A 22686-nucleotide genomic window follows, 5' to 3' on the forward strand; every position below is an offset into this window, starting at 1 on the left:
CTTGATATATTTATTTATATCAATTTATTAATGGCTCTGATGAGTTATATAGCAACCAGGTATACAGTTTTATGATGAGTATCTGTATACAAATGAGTATCATGAATGAGAGTGCACTTCAGTCGTGTTGTCGTGTTAGCAAAACAAATAGCTTTGGTTTTATCATCACGCACACGTTAATAGGGTAAAGAACTAGTTTTAAGCAGTCTAAGCGGGTCACTGATTGTTTTACCTTATTACAAGCGATGGGTTGACTAAGTGGGGGATATCAGCATACCAATCTTCTTGCTATCTTTAGTTCTTCAAGCTGTTACCATTAGAAGACACTATTGTTGAGCTAAACTTTTGATTTTTCGCTTTAAAAGTTGGAGCGGCGGAACTAATTTCGAGCACACCGATCCCATTTTCACCCGCAAGGTGCTATTTTAAGCAATCCTGAAATCTGAATTTTTTTACGTCCCGTTAAAAAATCCCTCGAACTTTTCCCCCTATTCAGTAAGTTCGCGTTCCTATCCGCGACCTACTAATCGGCATATGATGCGTAATCGGCATAGCGTATCGGCATAGATGCGTAAAATGCCATCTGTCTAAATTGTTTATCGGGGCATACACTCACCGCACCGTTCTGCAAACGGTATTCGTCGTCTCTTTTATTCTCTGGTGTTCTTATGGGAAACTGCGAGTTTGACGTCTCACTCGCTGTTCATAAGGATGGTGGGAGAACAAAAGAGGTAGACATATAGCAGTACAAACGATCCGACTGAACAGTGTTGTCAAAGCAAATAACATTGAAACACATCGTTGCTTTATTAAATCACTGAGAAAATCTTCGAAAATTATTGAAAAAGCTATCTTTTGTGTTGTTTTTAATAAAGAAAAATTAATTATAAACATACATTTCTCTTGAAAGTATTGAACCACGTTTTCACCATAGGAGGTTTCAGTTAATTTCAAACTTAAAATTCTTATTTCCAGAACCGAAACAGTGTCTTGGCAACACGATAGTTCATCAGTTGTGCTACAGCTGCTGCTAGTGGTGAACAGGTTCCGTCAATTCAGAATTTGTTTTCAGTTTTCTTAGAAAATAATAAAACTTTTGGCTAGTGACAAAGCCTTAGATAATAGAAAAAAAGTGACTGAATAATATGGTATGTGACAATTGAGTGCTTGACTTTCAGAGTGGTTGTAATCAGTGCTGAAAATTTGATGAATTCGTTAGTAGCGAGGTGGCGATTGCTGAAGAGCAGCTGAAAAATGTACGTTTTTGGACAACAATTTTTAATTCATCATATTTCTTGTCGAAAACCCAGTAAATTGTGTTTGTGTGAATCAAATGTATGGTTAAGTGATTTGTGAAGATGATCCTATCAAATTATTTTGAAAATATGAACAAAAAAGTGCATTTTCGGATCATTTATGTTCAACTGATTAAAATAGGTGACACTTAAGCAGTGTCGTTCCTCGTTCCTTACCCTAATTGCAAGCATCAACGTTGCCATTAAGCCTGCCCGCCAAGTTAGCTCCGGGGTACGATGCTGACCTAACAAGCCAGTCGTCGTAAGTTCGAGTCTCGACTGGGCAGTGCTGCTATAAAGTTAATAGGATATTTGTACTAGCCCCGTGATTTTCCTGTACTCTAGTAACCAGCAGCGAAGTCTATCGATAAAGAAGCGTCAAGTTCTGAAGGACGTTTATACCCATGGTTTTGCTTTGCTGACAAATCTAGATTTTACCAGATTTTTTATTGCATACCAGACAAAGTTCAAAATCTTCTAGATATTTGGTCACGTCCCAGATTTTTGCCAGATTTCTGTTTCTCCGTTCTGCAAACGAGTCATCACTCCTAATTTCAAACAACATTTTGTATCTGCGTTGAACAAACCTGGCAAGACGTTTCCCGAAAAAGTCCTTCCCATAGCCATAAGTCAAATTGATCGCCAATTTTGGCCAGACATTTATTCGTGTTTGTCAGATTTTCGAATAAACCTATTAACGACCCTGGAAAGAAAAGGGACTCAAACACTCTCTAAAATATTTTTGAACAATGTGATGGAAGCGCAGCACGGGTTTCCAGGAATCTTTTCCTGGTGATGTTTCTGGCTAGACGATGTAGACGACAAAATTGCTACGTCAAAAGAATTTTGATCAGTCTGTGCTCTCCATCTTGTCTTTTGATAAAAGTTGAAGCAATGCGTATCAATTGTTTCTGTCAAGAAACCATAAAAATAGCTGTTGATTGGCTGGAATTGACAACGGTTGGTGAATAGGACAACGATGCGTTATCTAACGACTACAGAAACCACTTTGTAGCGAACAGCAGTGTTCTATGTGATCATAGTTCCGCAATATTCCGAAAAGAATTTGATTTTCTCATTATCTCAACCTACTACTGACTTAATTCCGAATTTTATTTACCAGGATCGTAAGTATCTTAACCTGATAAACAACTTTGTCAACATTTAAAGATATTCCAAAAATAACACAGCAAATAAAGATATATTAGCAAGTACTAGTAACTGTGAAGTGACGTATTTAATATACTTTTGAAATGATGATGGTAATTAAAATAATTTTTGCAAGTAACATATTTTGTTATAAAAGTAATTTGCAAGTAACATAATTTGTTATTAAAGCGAAATGTGTCATTCTTAGCCCTAGAGCGGTCGCGCTAGTTTACTGAGTACACGCGTTTTCGAAAAACGCGGAAAAATCATCGAAATTTTAATCAAATCACACCAGGTTTTGGTTGTATTCGAAGATCTACTCTTCCTCTTTCTAATGATGCCAAAATATAGCAAAAAGAAATAAAAAAGTGGTCGAAATTTGCTTGTAAAAATAGTGTGTCCGCGCGCGTGTACTCAGTACACCAGCGCGACCACTAACGTAACTTTTTTGAAATGAAAAAAGTTACACAAGCGGTCGCATCGTGTACTGAGTACACCCAATTCTTTTTTTGCACGGATTTTTTTTTTGCACGACTTTTTTTGCACGGATTTTTTTTTTTTGCCCGGATTTTTTTTTTGCACGACTTTTTTTGTACAACAACAGTTGTACACCCAATTCTTTTTTTACACGGATTCTAGTACGCGGAATTTTTTTTTTTGCACGACTTTTTTTGCACGGTTTCTCGAAGTAACACAGATTTTTTTTACACGGTTTCTCGAAATAACACGGTTTATTTTTGCACGGTTTTTTTTACACGGGACGCATCCCCCGTGTAAGGGGGGCTCCGTAGTCGTAAGGTTACCGAGTCTGCTTTGACAAGCGAGTGGTTGTGGGTTCGAATCTTAGTAGAATCAAGCCATTCGATGTCAAGTGACTTTAGCATGGGTTTATTCTCAGGCCCCTCCATTTACCCTTCCTTCGTGCTGAATTCTATATTTACCCTCTGAAGCCTCTTAACAGTGCAAATGTCCCTCCTATAGTTAAGTGTACTGGTCAGAGGTACGAATGAGTCCTCGCCAGGGACGGCTATAATATGGGATAGTGCTGGCAGCGAGGAATAAGTGGGTAAAGTAGATTAAGCTTTGAAGGAAGGGTAAACCCCAATACACGCAAGCACGCATAAAATTTAATAAGCATATCGCTCACTCAATAGCGATTATAGCAAAAAGAAATGCAGTGCAGGTCATACAGCAAACACCCGGGCGATATTACAATAGATCAACTATACTGGTCGCAGTAATGAGTCCACACATGGAAAAAAAAATCCCCCGTGTAAAAAAAGAATTGGGTGTACAAGGAAAGAGTGAAGTATTCGAGCCTAATGAAAAAAGCAAGCTGTATACAAATGAGTATTAAGAGAGTGCACATCAGTCGTGTTGTCGTGTTAGCAAAACAAATAGTTTTGGTTTTATCATCGCACACGTTAATAATTGCAAGCATCAACGTTGCCATTAAGCCTGCCCTCCAAGTCCGGGGTACGATGCTGGCCCAACAAGCCAGTCGTCGTATGTTCGAGTCTCGACTGGGCGGTGCTGCTACAGAGTTAATAGGATCTTTTCACTAGCCCCGTGATTTTCCTGTACTCTAATAACCAGCAGCGAAGTCTATCGATAAAGAAGGGTCAAGTTCTGAAGGACGTTTATACCCATGGTTTTGCTTTGCTGATAAATCTAGATTTTACTAGATTTTGTATTGCATGCCAGACAAAGTTCAAAATCTTCCAGACATTTGGTAATGTCCCAGATTTTTGCCAGATTTCGGTTTCTCCGTTCTGCAAAAGTGTCATCACTCCTAATTTCAGACAACGTTTTGTATCTGCGTTGAACAAAACTGGCAAGACGTTTCCCGAAAAAGTCCTCCCCATTAGTCAAATTGCCTCCCAGTTGGCCTCGAGATAAGACACTGGTGTAATAAGCCAGTCGTCGTATGTTCGAATCTCGGCTGGGAGAGGCTGTTAGAGTCAATATGATCGTAGCATTCACCTCGCACTGTCCTGTATTCTAACAGCTGGTTGCGAAGTCTGTCGTATAAAAAACAGAAGGTCAAATTTCGATAACGGAATTAGCACCCAGGCAATGCAAAATTGGTCAAATTGATCGTCAGATTTTGGCCAGACATTTATTCGTGTTTGCCAGATTTTCGAATAAACCTATTAGCGACCCTGGGAAGAATAGGGACTCAACCACTCTCTAAAATATTTTTGAACAATGTGATGGAAACGCAGCACGGGTTTCCAGGAATCCTTTCCTGGTGATCTTTCTAGCTAGACGATGTAGACGACGATATTGCTTCGTCAAAAGAATTTTGATTAGTCTGTGCTCTATATCTTGTTGTTATATAAGCTATAAGTTGAAGCAATACGTATCGACTGCTTCTGTCAGGAATCCATAAAAATAGCTGTTGATTGGCTGGAATTGACAACGCAATCACTGGTGAAAAGCATAACGAGGCGTTATATAACGTGTTTTGACTACAGAAACCACTTTGTAGCGAACCGCAGTGTCCCTGCTAGCACAGTTGTTATTAACTAGTTGTGGTAACCGATTAATGACTAAATTCAGTCATAAATAGGTTGCAGCAACCAGAAATGACAAAAGTATGCTACTTGGGGTTCTATCCCAGTAAACCATTTGGTTTGTATATCTGAACGAAAAAGTTATATTTCACGCCATATAAGAACATATATGTACCAAAGTGGAGGCGATATACGTGCGAAAGCTTTGACAATTATTTGTAATTCTTTTTTGCGTAGTTTTTATAACACGCAACTAAATACTCCTGAATATATGATTAAGATATAATCAAATATTGCAATCGTCTATACTGCTTTATAATTCACAGTCATGAATTGTATATGAAGGCACGCACGACTGCAAAACAACTTATTGTTCACTTCGATTTGACATACTCTAATTATTATACAATTCCAATGTGAAATTGACATGAAAACGATTTATTATGAACTTTCTATTACGATTTTGTGTTATCTGGGATGTCATCTTGGTTCCGCAATATTCCGAAAAGAATTTAATTTTCTCATCATCTCCACCTACTAATGACTTAATTCCGAATTTTATTCACCATCAACGGAAGTATCTTGACCTGATAAACAACTTTTTCAAAAACATCAACTTTCTATATCGTCATGGTTCGGAAATATCGCCAAATAAATTAAATTTCACCGTATACTCCATCTAGCGGACTAGTTCTAAACTTTAGTGTTCGTTACCAAATGCGTCTTGGTTTTACAAACAACTTTGTAGTAAATAGCAACCTTCTAGCTCATAACGCTCTAGCTCATAAAAAATTCCTAAATGAAATTAATTTCCTCATCATTAGCGCCATCTGGCGAATCAGTTCCGAACTTTGTTGTATATCACCGGATGTGTCTTAACTAGATAAGAAACTTTGTCGAAAGTCGCAGCCTTCTATCTCTTCACAAACTTGAGCTATTGCCCGCCGTATACTCAGTACACGACGCGACCGCTTGTGTAACTTTTTTCATTTCAGAAAAGTTACGTATGGGGTCGCGCTGGTGTACTAAGTACACGGGCGCAGACACACTACTTTTAGAAGCAATTTTCGACCACTGTTTTTGACGTAGGACTACGTCTTACGGCAAGTTTTGAGATAGGGTGTCATTCCAAAAAATCGAAAAATGCGAGCGTCACGAAAAATGAAAGGTTTTGAGCGCTAATAACTAAGCGGTTTTCCGATCGATTTTCAATATTCTTACACCAATCGATCGCAAAATCCTCTAAGAATTGACCCAAATGAAGAAAAGTATGGATTCTTGATGTTGAACTATTGAAAAATTGAAAATAATGAACCTATGTTTTACCAGAATTCTCGCTTCGTGATTGGTTGGAAGATTCTTTACAATGATCTAAACCTATACCAATTTGATATCTGTGCTTGGGAAGTAAGCCAAAACAAGTGACGAAGTTTCCTCATTTCAACAAGATTTCTTATCACCGCGGTTAAACCTAGACCATTTTGATGTCCTTGCTTGGGAAGTACGCCAGAAAGAGTGTTAAAGCCCCCTCGTGCCAACAGATTTCTTACGAACGTGATTAAATCTAGTCCAATTTGATGTCTGTGTTAGGGAAGTATGACAGAAAAAATGACACAAGTTCGTTGTCTCAACAGATTGCAAATTCTTTACTGCGAGACGATTAAACCTAGGCGAATTTGATATCTGTGTTGGAAAAATGTGCTACAGCTGTAGTGTTCGGTTACAATAGGACTCTGTATGAATACGCATGCTTGCCATTTCATTGTGAAGTGTAGTGAAAAGATGTGCTGTTGATAAAATAGGATTGAATTGGTAAAATCCCTTCAACGTGGAGTACCATGGGTAATAAAAAACAATCTTTAATTTCAGTAAGGTAGCAGGAAAGCAATAGTTTGTGTTCTTGATTTTGTGTTTTCAAATGCACAATCTTTTGAGAATTGAACGTATGCAATGTTACTACTTTGATAAATGTTACATACAACGCATGTAGCATGTTTATATGTTGCATAAAGCATGTATACATGAAGAATCGAATGATTACAAGCATGAATACATGCTACTATCACTACAAAGAGACTTACGTAGTCCTGCGTCACCTTTATATGCGGTCGTGTACAACACAACCCCTCTGATTTTTATTTCTTTTTGCTATATTTTGGCATCATTAGAAAGAGGAAGAGCAGATCTTCGAATACAACCAAAACCTGGTTTGATTTGATTAAAAATTCGATAATGTTTTCGCGATTTTCGAAAACGCGTGTATTCAGTACACTAGCGCGACCGCTCTAGGGATATAAAACTTTATCTTACCTTAAATGACTAATCTGCTGTGAATGAATATATTCACCAAGAATTTGTCCATCACTGCTGACGATAGCGGACGCACTATCATCACAACTTGTTTCTATACCCAAAATAAAAGGTCTTTGCGCATTATTATGGCACGGTCGTCTAAAACAAAAAACATAGAATTATGTTGTTACTAATTAATTAATTTATATAGTTTTCATGTGTCTGATTGTAACGGTAGATCCAAGCATGCTGTTGAATAAAAAATCAGAAGGGTTGTGTATAAGATATGTATCATGTATCACCTAGTGTATAAAATCCAATGTGAATCATTCATTTAATTTAAACTACTAACAAAGAGCCGGATGATAAAACGGGCATGGTCTACTTCTCCTATAAGGTTCCCACGGCAAAAACAAAGCAAATGGTTGTATTCATACGGCATAAAGAATGGAAAGAATAATCTGTACTCTACTTTTAGAAGCGAAGAAGTGAGTGCGACAATGCGTGGAATATTCAATTTGGATCATAATTAATCTATTTGCTGCTCAATCATTAGGTAATTTACAAAAGCTGAGATTGATATTTTGTCATGTGCGAAACACATTGAAAATCGTAGTGAAAACGTGCAAAAAGGGAGTGTTGCAATGAATATGTTGGAGAACTAAGGGGTAAAATGTCCAGTCGGAGAAAATGCGGCACTGTAATATTGATTATTATTATTATTATTGTTATTATTATTATTATTATTATAGAGTTTTGGCACTTCTCAGCAAAAATGCTGGAAACTTTCACCTACCCTCGGGCTTCTTTATGCCAAGAGGGGTTAGGCTCTGTGGTTCTCATTCACATTTTTTTTGTTGTTACGTCTGCTCCAGCTGTGTTTAATTGTGGTGATTCAGGAACCTCCTCGTAATATTACAGGTTTCAAGAACCACCGCTTTTTGGATATTGTCCAAATTTTTTTGGAGCTCTGGCTCTTCCAGGGAACGTTGTAGGCTACAGGGCACTACTCCGGTGGCTGAGATGACCACTGGAGGTTCCGGTTCGCGACATAGGCCTTCAGAACTGAACGTCGCTACGGTGGAACCAGCAACCGACACCAGGGGCAACCTGTCGGACTTGGTTTGCTCGCGCGAGGCGAGCAAGCTGTTCGTAATGGATCGCAATGTCCTCGTGCGGCAGGAGATAAGTGCCCCGGGGCGAACCGAGCGAACCCGGTCCGGCCACAGGTGAATATCTCCGCCTCGGATAATCGAGTTCAACGGGCTTGAGCCCTAGGCAGTTTCACGTACTTTTTGACTCTCTATTCAGAGTGCTTTTCAACTTTCCCTCACGGTACTTGTTCGCTATCGGTCTCGTGGTGATATTTAGCTTTAGAAGGAGTTTACCTCCCACTTGGTGCTGCACTATCAAGCAACACGACTCCATGGAAAAATTTTCCACCATCAGCGCCGTTCTACGGGCCTCGCAAGGTACGTTCAATCGCTTCCAAATCCGTTTTGGTCCATTTAACCACCCCGAAGCTGTATGTCAACAAAGGCACGGCAAACGTGTTTATCGCCTTTACTTTGTTGCCGGCAGAGAGGAGTGATTTCAAAATACGGTTGACACGATACAGGAACCGTTCCTGCAGTTCTTTCCTGATAGTCGTGTGGTGAATACCTTTCAGTTGCAGGAATCCCAGGTATTTGTACGACTCACCTTCAATCATACTTCGAATTTCTTCCCTTTCGTTGATGCGGAAACTTTCAGCGTCCATTACTTTACCCCGATGGATATTTACGAGACGACATTTGTCGACGCCAAGCTCCATCCGAATATCGTTGCTGAACGTTGTCACCAGCTGCAACAAATGACGCAGCTTCTCCATAGTTTCCGCAAACAGCTTCAGATCGTCCATATAGAAGGTGTGGGTAATTTTTGTACTCGTTGTCCCACTTTTCAATTGGTAGCCATAGCTGCTTCGGTTAAGTGCTTTGCTGAGGGGGTTCATCGCAAGGCAAAAACCATAGCGGACTGAATGTATCGCCTTGGAAAATCCCCCTTTTTATGCTGAGAGTTCTGGATCGTAACACCTCTATCCCGTCGGTAGTGTGGAGTGAAGTGTTCCATATTCCCATTGCGTGCTTCATTAACCTGATGATGCCACCGTCTATTTTATTATTATTATTATTATTATTATTATTATTATTATTATTATTATTATTATTATTATTATTATTATTATTATTATTATTATTATTATTATTATTATTATTATTATTATTATTATTATTATTATTATTATTATTATTATATTTTATTATTATTATTATTATTATTATTATTATTATTATTATTATTATTATTATTATTATTATTATTATTATTATTATTATTATTATTATTATTATTATTATTATTATTATTATTATTATTATTATTATTATTATTATTATTATTATTATTATTATTATTATTATTATTATTATTATTATTATTATTATTATTATTATTATTATTATTATTATTATTATTATTATTATTATTATTATTATTATTATTATTATTATTATTATTATTATTATTATTATATTATTATTATTATTATTATTATTATTATTATTATTATTATTATTATTATTATTATTATTATTATTATTATTATTATTATTATTATTATTATTATTATTATTATTATTATATTATTATTATTATTATTATTATTATTATTATTATTATTATTATTATTATTATTATTATTATTATTATTATTATTATTATTATTATTATTATTATTATTATTATTATTATTATTATTATTATTATTATTATTATTATTATTATTATTATTATTATTATTATTATTATTATTATTATTATTATTATTATTATTATTATTATTATTATTATTATTATTATTATTATTATTATTATTATTATTATTATTATTATTATTATTATTATTATTATTATTATTATTATTATTATTATTATTATTATTATTATTATTATTATATTATTATTATTATTATTATTATTATTATTTAGTATTATTATTATTATTATTATTATTATTATTATTATTATTATTATTATTATTATTATTATTATTATTATTATTATTATTATTATTATTATTATTATTATTATTATTATTATTATTATTATTATTATTATTATTATTATTATTATTATTATTATTATTATTATTATTATTATTATTATTATTATTATTATTATTATTATTATTATTATTATTATTATTATTATTATTATTATTATTATTATTATTATTATTATTATTATTATTATTATTATTATTATTATTATTATTATTATTATTATTATTATTATTATTATTATTATTATTATTATTATTATTATTATTATTATTATTATTATTATTATTATTATTATTATTATTATTATTATTATTATTATTATTATTATTATTATTATTATTATTATTATTATTATTATTATTATTATTATTATTATTATTATTATTATTATTATTATTATTATTATTATTATTATTATTATTATTATTATTATTATTATTATTATTATTATTATTATTATTATTATTATTATTATTATTATTATTATTATTATTATTATTATTATTATTATTATTATTATTATTATTATTATTATTATTATTATTATTATTATTATTATTATTATTATTATTATTATTATTATTATTATTATTATTATTATTATTATTATTATTATTATTATTATTATTATTATTATTATTATTATTATTATTATTATTATTATTATTATTATTATTATTATTATTATTATTATTATTATTATTATTATTATTATTATTATTATTATTATTATTATTATTATTATTATTATTATTATTATTATTATTATTATTATTATTATTATTATTATTATTATTATTATTATTATTATTATTATTATTATTATTATTATTATTATTATTATTATTATTATTATTATTATTATTATTATTATTATTATTATTATTATTATTATTATTATTATTATTATTATTATTATTATTATTATTATTATTATTATTATTATTATTATTATTATTATTATTATTATTATTATTATCAGAATTTTTCACTTCTCAGCAGTAACGCTGGAAACTTTCACCTACCCCGGGCTATCCGTTTTGCCAAAGGGGTTAGGCTCTGAGGTCTCATTCATCAGTTATTAATTTTTTTTTGGTGTTTGAATGTTTGCTTCGGTTGGATCAGTTATGGTGGTTCAGGAACCTCCGTACAATGTTGCAGGTACCCAAAACCACCGCTTTCTAGATTACTTGTAGTTCGGTGCGCAGCTCCAACTCTTCTAAGGAGCGCAGTAGCGTACAGGGAACTAGTCCAGTAGCAGAGATTACTACTGGAACTATTCGTACTTCCTCCAGGTGCCACATTTGCCGTAACTCCTCGGCCAAATCATGGTATTTCGTGATTTTGGTCGAGAAAGTTGATTGCACATTGTGGTCTAGCGGTACAGCAATATCGATGAGGGTGACCCGCTTTATCCTTTTGTTGTAGACCACAATGTCAGGGCGATTGGCACGTATGAGGACATCCGTTATGATCTCGCGATCCCAGTACAGCTTTACACAGTTATTTTCCAGGACTGGGTGGGGCAGGTATTTGTAGTAGGGTACGTAGCAGTTTACCAAGTTATGCTTCAAAGCAAGTTGTTGGTGCACAATCTTGGCAACCGTATTGTGGCGATTGAGGTAGGCTGTTTCTGCTAACGCTTGGCAGCCTGCAATAACATGCTCAATCGACTCCCCTACTACATTGCACTTACGGCAACGATCCTCTATGTTTTCGTGCAATATGTACCTGCGGTAGTTCTTCGTTGCAATAACCCGGTCCTGGATGGCTACCATGAATCCTTCTGTCTCCGAAAAGAGATCACCTCGCACCAACCACGTATTTGATGCTGCTTTGTCTACGTGTGATTGTTCTAACTGATGGGGGTGCGTCCCATGCAGCTCTTTTTGCTTCCACGTTGCGATCTTTTCCTCGTCGGTTTTAAGAACGCAGTTCAGCTGATAGTCATGCTGCGCCAGGTGCAGAGCGCTGAACCCGTGGTCTGCCTCGCAAACAGTGCGATAGATTTCATGACGGTTCTGGCTTTCTACGAAATATCTCCGCAACTGTTGGATCTGTGAGGCACAAAGTGCCTGGATATCAATCACACCTATTCCTCCTTCACTTCGTGGTAAGGTGATTCTTTCGGTGGCCGATTTTGGGTGGTGCGAACGGTGTTTTGTCAGCGATACTCTTAATGCTCGTTCGATCGCTTCCAAATCCGTTTTGGTCCATTTGACCACCCCGAAGCTGTATGTCAACAGCGGCACGGCAAACGTGTTTATAGCCTTGATCTTGTTGCCGGCCGAGAGAAAAGTCTTCATTATACGGTTGATACGATGCAAGAAATTTTCCTGCAGTTCTTTCTTGATCATCGTGTGGTGAATACCTTTTAGTTGCAGGAATCCCAGGTATTTGTACGATTCACCTTCAACCATACTCCGAATCTCTTCTCTAGGGTTGACGCGGAAACTTTCGGCGTCCATAACTTTACCCCGGTGAATATTGACGAGTCGACATTTGTCGATGCCCAACTCCATCCGGATATCGTTGCTAAACGTCGAAACCACTTGCAACAATTGATGCAGTTGATCCTTCGTTTCCGCAAACAGCTTCAAATCGTCCATATAGAAGGTGTGGGTAATTTTTGTTCTCGTTGTCCCACTCTTCAACTTGTAGCCATAACTGGTTCGGTTAAGTGTTCTGCTAAGGGGGTTCATCGCAAGGCAGAACCATAGAGGACTAAAGGTGTCACCTTGGAAGATCCCCCTTCTTATGCTAAGAGTTCTGGACCGTAACACTGTTGCTCCATCGGTAATGTGCAGCGATGTGTTCCACATTCTCATTGCGTGCTTCATTAGCCTGATGACGCCATCGTCTATTTTATACAATTCCAGTACCTTAATGAGATACGTGTGTGGTACGGAGTCGTATGCTTTTTTATAGTCGATGTACGCCATACCAAGGTTTCGTTTGTTTTGGCTTGCCTGACCAACAATAACTGCATCGATGATGACTTGGTCTTTGCAGCCTTGTGTGTTTTTTCGGCAGCCTTTCTGTTCTTCTGTCATCACTCCGTTGGCATCACAATGGTCCTGCACTTTACTACTAATTACCGATGATAGCACTTTGTACAGACTTGACAAGCATGTTATTGGTCTGTATTTGGCTGGATCAGCTGTGTTTCGGTCCTTCGGTAGAAGGTAGGTTACCCCCTTAGTGATGAATTCTGGGAGTGTTCGGGGGTCTCTTAAGACCATATTGAAGCATTCCGCTAACCGTCCGTGAATTGTAGAGAACTTTTTATACCAAAAATTGTGGACAAAGTCTGGTCCAGGTGCGGCCCAATTCCTAGTATACCGTGTAGCCTCACGAATATCCTGGGCGGTCAATACTACAGCGGCCATGCTATCAATTTCATCACTATTTTCCTCCTCTTCTACCAACCACATCCCATCATTGTTGTGTTGAGCGGGGTTCTCCCATAAATTGGCCCAGAATTGTGTAACTTGGCCAATCTCCGGAAGTCCTTCGCTGTAGTTGGGTTTCTCTTTTCTGATGTGGTTATAGAACTCCCTTTCGTTAGTGTTGAACATTCGGTTTTGTTCTTTCCGTTTCGAGCATTCAACATAATATTATTATTATTATTATTATTATTATTATTATTATTATTATTATTATTATTATTATTATTATTATTATTATTATTATTATTATTATTATTATTATTATTATTATTATTATTATTATTATTATTATTATTATTATTATTATTATTATTATTATTATTATTATTATTATTATTATTATTATTATTATTATTATTATTATTATTATTATTATTATTATTATTATTATTATTATTATTATTATTATTATTATTATTATTATTATTATTATTATTATTATTATTATTATTATTATTATTATTATTATTATTATTATTATTATTATTATTATTATTATTATTATTATTATTATTATTATTATTATTATTATTATTATTATTATTATTATTATTATTATTATTATTATTATTATTATTATTATTATTATTATTATTATTATTATTATTATTATTATTATTATTATTATTATTATTATTATTATTATTATTATTATTATTATTATTATTATTATTATTATTATTATTATTATTATTATTATTATTATTATTATTATTATTATTATTATTATTATTATTATTATTATTATTATTATTATTATTATTATTATTATTATTATTATTATTATTATTATTATTATTATTATTATTATTATTATTATTATTATTATTATTATTATTATTATTATTATTATTATTATTATTATTATTATTATTATTATTATTATTATTATTATTATTATTATTATTATTATTATTATTATTATTATTATTATTATTATTATTATTATTATTATTATTATTATTATTATTATTATTATTATTATTATTATTATTATTATTATTATTATTATTATTATTATTATTATTATTATTATTATTATTATTATTATTATTATTATTATTATTATTATTATTATTATTATTATTATTATTATTATTATTATTATTATTATTATTATTATTATTATTATTATTATTATTATTATTATTATTATTATTATTATTATTATTATTATTATTATTATTATTATTATTATTATTATTATTATTATTATTATTATTATTATTATTATTATTATTATTATTATTATTATTATTATTATTATTATTATTATTATTATTATTATTATTATTATTATTATTATTAATCTTGTAAAATCTTGCAATCCTTATTAATTACTTATACTAACTAACTAAACCAAACTCCCTACTGACGATTCCAAAACTCGATGCAGCCTCTCTTAAAAACTACTTCCGATGACGCACGCTTAATTGTCGGTGGTAAACGGTTCCAATTTAGCACACCTCTAACGAACAACGAGTTGGCGTAGTTTGTTGTGTTATTCATAGGGACCATTAAGTTTTCCAAACGGCGACCACGGGAACGTATTGATTTTCTGTGCAGTATGGCAGGATTTTGTGTCGCTATCAGTTTCCTCAGGAAAACACAGGATCGATACGAGTAGAACACCTGTAGAGGGCATCCCAACAAATTTTTCTGCAGATGAGTCACATGATCATACCGGCTTAACCCATATATAAAGCGTACGCAACAATTTAGTGCCACTCGAAGGCGATCGAAAGAAGCAGCACTGAGGCGAACGTGGAAAATATGTCCAAATAGAAAATGCGGCAAGATTAGCGATTTGAACAGTTTTAACTTGATATCAACTGGTGCAGCAGACATGCAAGTATACAGCGTTCGCAGACCAGCATATATTTTTCCGCACTGCTGTGATAATAGGCCGTCCCATAGCAGGTCACTTTGAAAAATGAATCCAAGATTAGTCATTTTTTCGGACCACTCGATACACACTCCGTCCATCATGATGTTGGACATCGGCAGCATAGGTCCATTATGTCTTCTCCGTCTGCTGGAAACGAACAAAGCCTTGCTTTTATCAGGATTAACTACAAGTCCATTTCGCCGCGACCACGCCAGAATCATTTCAAGGTCTTCATTTACTTTGCTGGTTATTTCGCGCATACACGGGCTGAGACCTCCAATGTAAAGCTGCACATCATCAGCATACATCTGGATAGAGCAATACTGAAGAACGTTCAGGAGGTCATTTATGTGACAACAAAACAGCAAAGGGCCGAGAACTGAGCCTGAGGTACACCAGATGTTATTTGAACCATACTCGAAAAGCGATCACCACAGAACACTGCTTGTTGTCTTCCTTGTAAATATGAACGCATCAGGCCGATAGCTGAAGAGGAGAAATTGAATTGTGTTTGCAGTTTCGCCAATAGTTTCCGATGTGGAATGGTATCAAATGCTTTCGAAAATCAAGTAGCAGTAAAATGCCGACACTTTTTCTATCGATTATTGCCCCTAAGTCGTCATGAACTCTTAGCACAGCGGTTTTAATGCTTTGACCTTCACGAAAACCAGCTTGAAATTCACTAAGGTTGTTACTTTCCACGTAAGAAGTCATTTGTTGCTTGAGTAGTTTCTCGAAAATTTTAGATAATCCGTATAATATACTGATTGGACGTAAGTTTGTGATGTCATTAAGTCGTGGATTCTTCTTCAATGGCAAAATCTTTGCTTGCTTCCAATAATTCGGAAAAGTAGAGGATGCAATGAGGCGGTTGAATAAATGCGTTATATGCTGGATAACCAACGTTAAGATGATCTTATAAATTTGATAGGCAAGCCATCTAGTTCTACCGCATTTGACGTGATTTCCCAGATAGCATTTGTAACTTCCCACCAATACACACTGGGCGAAAAGAGAAGTGATGGCAACGTTGCATTTGAAAAACTTTCTTGTACGGTGGCACTGCCGGTATAGTTCGATAAAAACAGATTATTGACTTCATCGGGATTAAAATCACTGGGCAACGCCGTTTGTGCTTTGCCAACCCCCAAGCTCCTCACACGTTGCCATAAACATTTTGATGACGTTCTGCTATCCAAATATCTCTCAAGGTATTCTTTTTTTGCTCTGGCAACCTCGGCGTTCGCACGATTTCGCAACACCTTATACTGTTGTCTCTTGATGGCCTTCAGTTGTGGTGTAGCTCTAAGCCAATCTTTGTACGCCAGATCATGTTCAAGGAGGCACCGCCGAACATTACCGTTAAACCATGCGTTTGATTTCCAACGGCGAGCTCTGGTTCGGAGAGGTATACAGCAGTCGTGTACAGCTTTGATATGGTGATTGAAGAATTCTAAACATTCATCGGGGTTCTCATTTTCACAAAAATAATTCCAGGGAATCGAGAGTATTGCGTTTTCCAGAGATTGCGAGTCGAAGTTCACATAATCCCGATAAGTGTTCCCATGTGTAGACTGTGTGATATTGAAATCTGTCGACGCAAAAGTTAAATCATGTTGTAACAGTCCAGGAAAACTGACCTGATTAAAGCGTATGACCTTTTCATTATTGCTGGTAATAAAAAGGTCTAACTGTGAACTTCCTTCGTTATGGAAAAATGTTGGCTCTTCACCAACAGGCGTTAACGAAAAATTGCTGAGAATAGCTTCAAACGTTACACGTCTGGCAATTGAACGAAGCATGTCAGCGTTGAAGTCTCCTACGATGAAAATGTGTTCGTAGCGAACAGCGAATTTAGTCAGCTTTAAATTTAATTTATTTTGAAGTGCATGGTGCCCCAAAGGCAGTCATTTTTCAACAACTGACACATAAACACATAACACAATAACTAAGCGTGCTCATTTACTACAGATTTTGGCTCAATTTTCTAAAAATTGACCATTTAGGTTGAGTGACCGGAATTAGGAGCTGATCGCAATTATGTGCGGTCACGGTACCATAAGAAGATCGTGATAGCATAATTATTATTCATGGTGTATTTTCATAAAACATAGTGAAAACTCCATGAGTCATTTTGCTCATTTTGAAGATTTAAATTTTATTCGTAGAAAATTAAGCATATATAGTGTCTTATAGGGTTCAAAGTGCAAATGAGTTTTGACGAGACCTTCATCAGTATCTAACTAACTTAGACTGTTTGTGGAGTAGCAGCTTGATCCCCTATTTAAACCGAATAGGGATTGTAGGTACATAATCCAGTGGGTATGCAAAAACCGGTAGTCGCCATATCCCAAAAAAAAACATATTTTAGTTAGGGGGCATCCATAAAGTACGTCACGCATATAGGGGGGAGGGGGGGTTGACCTAATCGTGACGATTTGTGACGTAGGGGGGAGGGGGGGTATGAAGTTATGTGACGTCACATGAAAAAAAAAATCAAATGGAAAATTTATTCGGGAAATTATAATTTAGCCTTCATTTGAAGATACAACTATTGAAGGCTTCTATAAAATTAACGTACTGATAGATTTTAAAACAAATAGTTAAATTTTTTGAATGAACACTTTTTTGAACATAAATGTGTGAACAAGACTCATTTATTCTATGTAGTATGAACTCTCCATTAAGGCTTTACAGAATATGCAGTACACCGCTGAAGAGCTGCTTGAGTACCGTCCTGCCTAAAAGATTTTTGCAACCGCAAATAGCAGTCGCACAAACTCCTGAAGGGTTACGGGATGCTACCAGAGACCCACGGCAATGTTTTCCCTTGATATTCGTGCTGAACTCAATCGATGAACAAAAACTCATACCGAAGTTCCACGGCTGCTTTTAAGGTTTTTCGGTATAATTTATACTGCCCCTCACTCAAAAGCTCTCTGAAGGATAGGGTTTAAGCCACTTGCGGATTAAATTTCGCATCTAAGGTAGTGTTGAATAATTATACGATTGAAGAAATACACTAAATGACAAAGTCCCTCAAAAAAGTTCTTCCAAGGCGTGTTGCTGCAAGACGTCAGCTGGAAGTCCTGATTCTTTCAACTAGATCAGACGAATTTGAGTGGATGAATGTAAAGGGCGTAGATATGCGCTAAACATTAATCGACGGCACATCAGCGACTTCTAAAGCATATCCGATTGCAGCAATTGAAGATCATCTTCAAAATCCGTTAATCGATGACTTATAAGCTCGAAAAGTTTCCTTTTTTTATTTGCTGAAATTCATTTGATAGCTTTAAATAAAAAGGTTGGAATGAATATTTAATTTTTTTGTTGTGAAGGGGGGGGGGGGGGATTGCCGTGACGTGACGTACTTTCTCAGGGGGGGTCACGAATGTGTGACGAAATGTGACAAGGGGGGGACGGGGGGTTTATTTTGGTCAAAATTTGCGTGACGTACTAAATGGATGTCGCCTTACCTATTACGTAAAAAAGCGGTGAAATGTTATTACCTGTTTGATTATTAGGAAGATTGGATGGATATTCTTTAAAAATTTCAAGAGATTCGGCAACATCCAGCTTCCAAATATTATTGATAGGGCGGAGAAGGTTAATGTTGCGAAAACGCAACGCACTTTCATTCGATTCCAGAGAAGCCCCGGTTTAAGATATCAACTTGGACCCTGAGAAACAAAGAAAGATTGGAAAAAAATCTAATCGACCTGTTTTTGCTCAAAGGTCAGATGTTACATGTAACATAATTACAGCTGTGACAAAACAACAGGTTTTGCTATTTTTCAGACAGTTAAGGAAAAATGCTCATAAAACTCGATTTTACCTCTAATAACGCCTGAGCTATCAATCAGTGTTAGTAAGAGTCGGTTGCTTGCCAAAAAAAATTTTGTTTCATAATTTTGATTATTTTTGTAATTTTAAGATAGGTTTGAAGCTTTGCGTTGCGAAAACGCAACGCTAGGAAGTAACGATATTCAAAATTTGCAACGGGAACGTTTATTTTCGTTCGTTCGCTGCGGTGTTTCATTTGATATCGTTGCTTTTTAGTAAACAAATGAATATAAATCTTATCTGGAGGAATTGAGTGATGGCAACGACAGTATCATGGACCCAAATTTTATGTTACAACCTTTCCGGAACGTGTTGGTAGGCATTTAATCATCTGCAATGACATGCATTTAGCATTAAAACTGCATACTATGCGTCTAGTGCAAAGATGGTCTCCAACCCAAATGTTTCGATATTTCTCATAAAACATAACATGTAATACTCTAAGTCGTTCATTTAATCTTTATTAATACTCAAAATCACAAAAAAAATGCCAAATTTGATTTAACGGTAAAAAAGTATGACGCATTTATATGCATAATAATGAAGGTATGCAAAAACGATATACCCTTAACGTCCAGCGTTGCGTTTTCGCAACGTAGCGTTGTGAGACACAGGGTCAAAATTAAAAATACATGTCAGCGGCTTTTTCTTAGGTGACCTAAAAGAGAATTATCCCGAAAGTTTCAACTTTCTATCCCTGCTGGGAAAAGTGTGGGGCTTAATGGGTTAAGAGCATGAAATTAAACCCCAAATTTCATGTTACTGGTAACAAACACAGGTTACTACGAATTTACGAATTTGTGCAACTGTTTATGCTATGCTATTCTATGCTAGGATTTTTTGTGGATCCTAATCGTGTTTGGAGCTGGTTATTTCTATTAGTGTAGACGATATCCATTCCATACTTTTTAAATTTAGTATGAAGCTGATGTGTTAAACCACTATCATACTCGACAGCCACCCTTTTCAGATCTTCGGCTATAGGGGTTAGTGTCGTAAAAGAATTTCGAAGTAATAATTTCCTTTTGACGTAGGACTACGTCTTTGGTTACTATACTGGGACAGGGTAGCACTTTGTGAAAACGAAAATAGAAGTATAACGTTTGAATGAAAGATTTCAAATGCTAATAACTACTAAACTACTGAACAAAACTTTACAATTTATATGTCGTCGGATAGATAAAATGGCCACCAATTTTTATTATTTTATAGGGGGGTAAAAGAGCAATTTTAAGGAGGGCGTAAGAGGGGGGCTCCTATACAAATTAAATATAAATTTCCTCAAAACTGGAGAACTAATCAAGCAAATGGAGCCAAATTTGGCATGTGGTGGGTTTCAGAAGGCAGGATTTCTTTCTACGGAGTGCTGAGACCTCTTCCCTTCCAAAGGGGGGTTGGGGGGGGGCTCCCATACAAATGAAATACAAATTTCCTAATAACTCCAGAACTAATCAAGCAAAAGGAACAAAAATTGGCATGTGGAGGTTTTTGGAGGTAAGATGTTTTTCTATGGTGTACTGAGAACTCTTCTTCTAAGAGGGGGCTCTCATTCAAATGAAATACAAATTTCCTCATAACAGTAAAACTAATCAAGCAAATGGAAACTAATTTGGCATGTGGGCGTTTTTGGAAGAATAAATTTATTTTGAATTTATTTGTTTTATGATGGTTTCAGACCCCTCACCCCTATGGTAGGATGATAAGGACTCTCATACAAATAAAACAGACATTTTTGCGTATGTGTCATATTTTTTGCTATGTAACAAGCGATAAGCTGTGAAAATAAACTAGTAAAACCTGTAGTTTTTTTATTCAAAATAGCTTGGATGGTTTCTTTCTTATAACCATTCAGCCTGGCAATCTCGAAAATATAACTCAATTCATTATCTTTTCCTTCCTTACACAATGGAAGAGTTTCCACACGGTGAATCATGTGGTGGAAAGCGGCCATTTTGTTTTGAAATGAGTGGTTGAATGTGATAGGTATCACCCGTTTCGTATTAGTGGGTTTCCTATAAATTTCGAAATTAAATTTTGTGGAATGCCTTATGGCAACAACCTCTAAGAATGGAAGTCTATTGTTCTGTTCCTTCCCAAATGTAAAATTAATATCTCTGTGGACGTTATTGAGTATGTGTAAGAGAGTATCAAAGTTCTCTTGTTTTAAAATACAAAATAAGTCGTCCACATATCTCCACCAGCGATCTGGTAAAACATTCATTTCCTTTAATTGTTGTTAATCTTATGTAGCCCTTAACCCTTTAAGCCCGAGCCCACACAATTGTGTAGGTGAGACATGACTACTTTTAAAAATTTTTCCTTTCCTTTCTAAACGGCGTATTGTGTAAACATCGTAACTCGCAGAAAAAATAAAAAATAGCTGAAAAGCAGTTTTATTTTGTATTTGGATTAATTATTGTCTAGTCTTCAAAATCTTGTGAAAACAGCAAAAAGTTTTATCTGTCGTATTTTCTTATTGGATCCGTATTTCGAAATTGCTTGGATAAAAAATTATTGGTAATTTGTATTTCTAATTGATGTAATTAAAAATTTACGGAAAATAACTTTTACAACTTACTTATGCACATTGTTTGCCATACCTACACAATTGTGTAGGTTCGGCCTTATTGTATACCTACTTTTACCTTTACGTTCCCGCCGGGACTTCAAAAATTATTGTACTTGCCGTTACACTTTTGGCTCTAGCTTAACTATTATTTGCTCGAATTTTATACAACTTGTATTCAAAGAACCCCCTTAGATTGACCTTCAATAAAAAAATATATTAGCAAATTTTGGATTTATTTCCCGGAGATATTCCAGATCGCCGTGGGATTATTTTTTCGCGTCATAAGTAACAGATAAAATAAAACGAAATCTGCTGCTGCCATCTCATTTTGAGTCAGTAAGAATGAATACATTATACTGTAGAGCATTCGTTCATGCTCCACACTATGGAACTTCCGTTTAGAGTACTACCGGAACCTAAAACTGGTCATTTATAAATTGTAAAATAATAAAGAAGTGTGGCAAATGATGTATTCAACTACGGGATTTTCTAAGACAAATTCTTGGATCAACATTTGAATGTTTTTAAGCCAGTCTGGACGTTCCGGTATATCTGTTGTATTAAGGTTAGTAAAAACT

General features: G+C 34.3%; 1 pseudogene; it reads right to left on the reverse strand.

Moving 5' to 3' along the window:
- Window positions 1–10175: 10175 nt before the first annotated feature.
- LOC128738127 (uncharacterized protein DDB_G0287625-like) lies at window positions 10176–10787 on the reverse strand (annotated as a pseudogene).
- Between the last annotated feature and the right edge of the window lie 11899 nt (window positions 10788–22686).

Source organism: Sabethes cyaneus, chromosome 2, assembly GCF_943734655.1.
Source record: "Sabethes cyaneus chromosome 2, idSabCyanKW18_F2, whole genome shotgun sequence".
NCBI classification, from domain to species: domain Eukaryota; kingdom Metazoa; phylum Arthropoda; class Insecta; order Diptera; family Culicidae; genus Sabethes; species Sabethes cyaneus.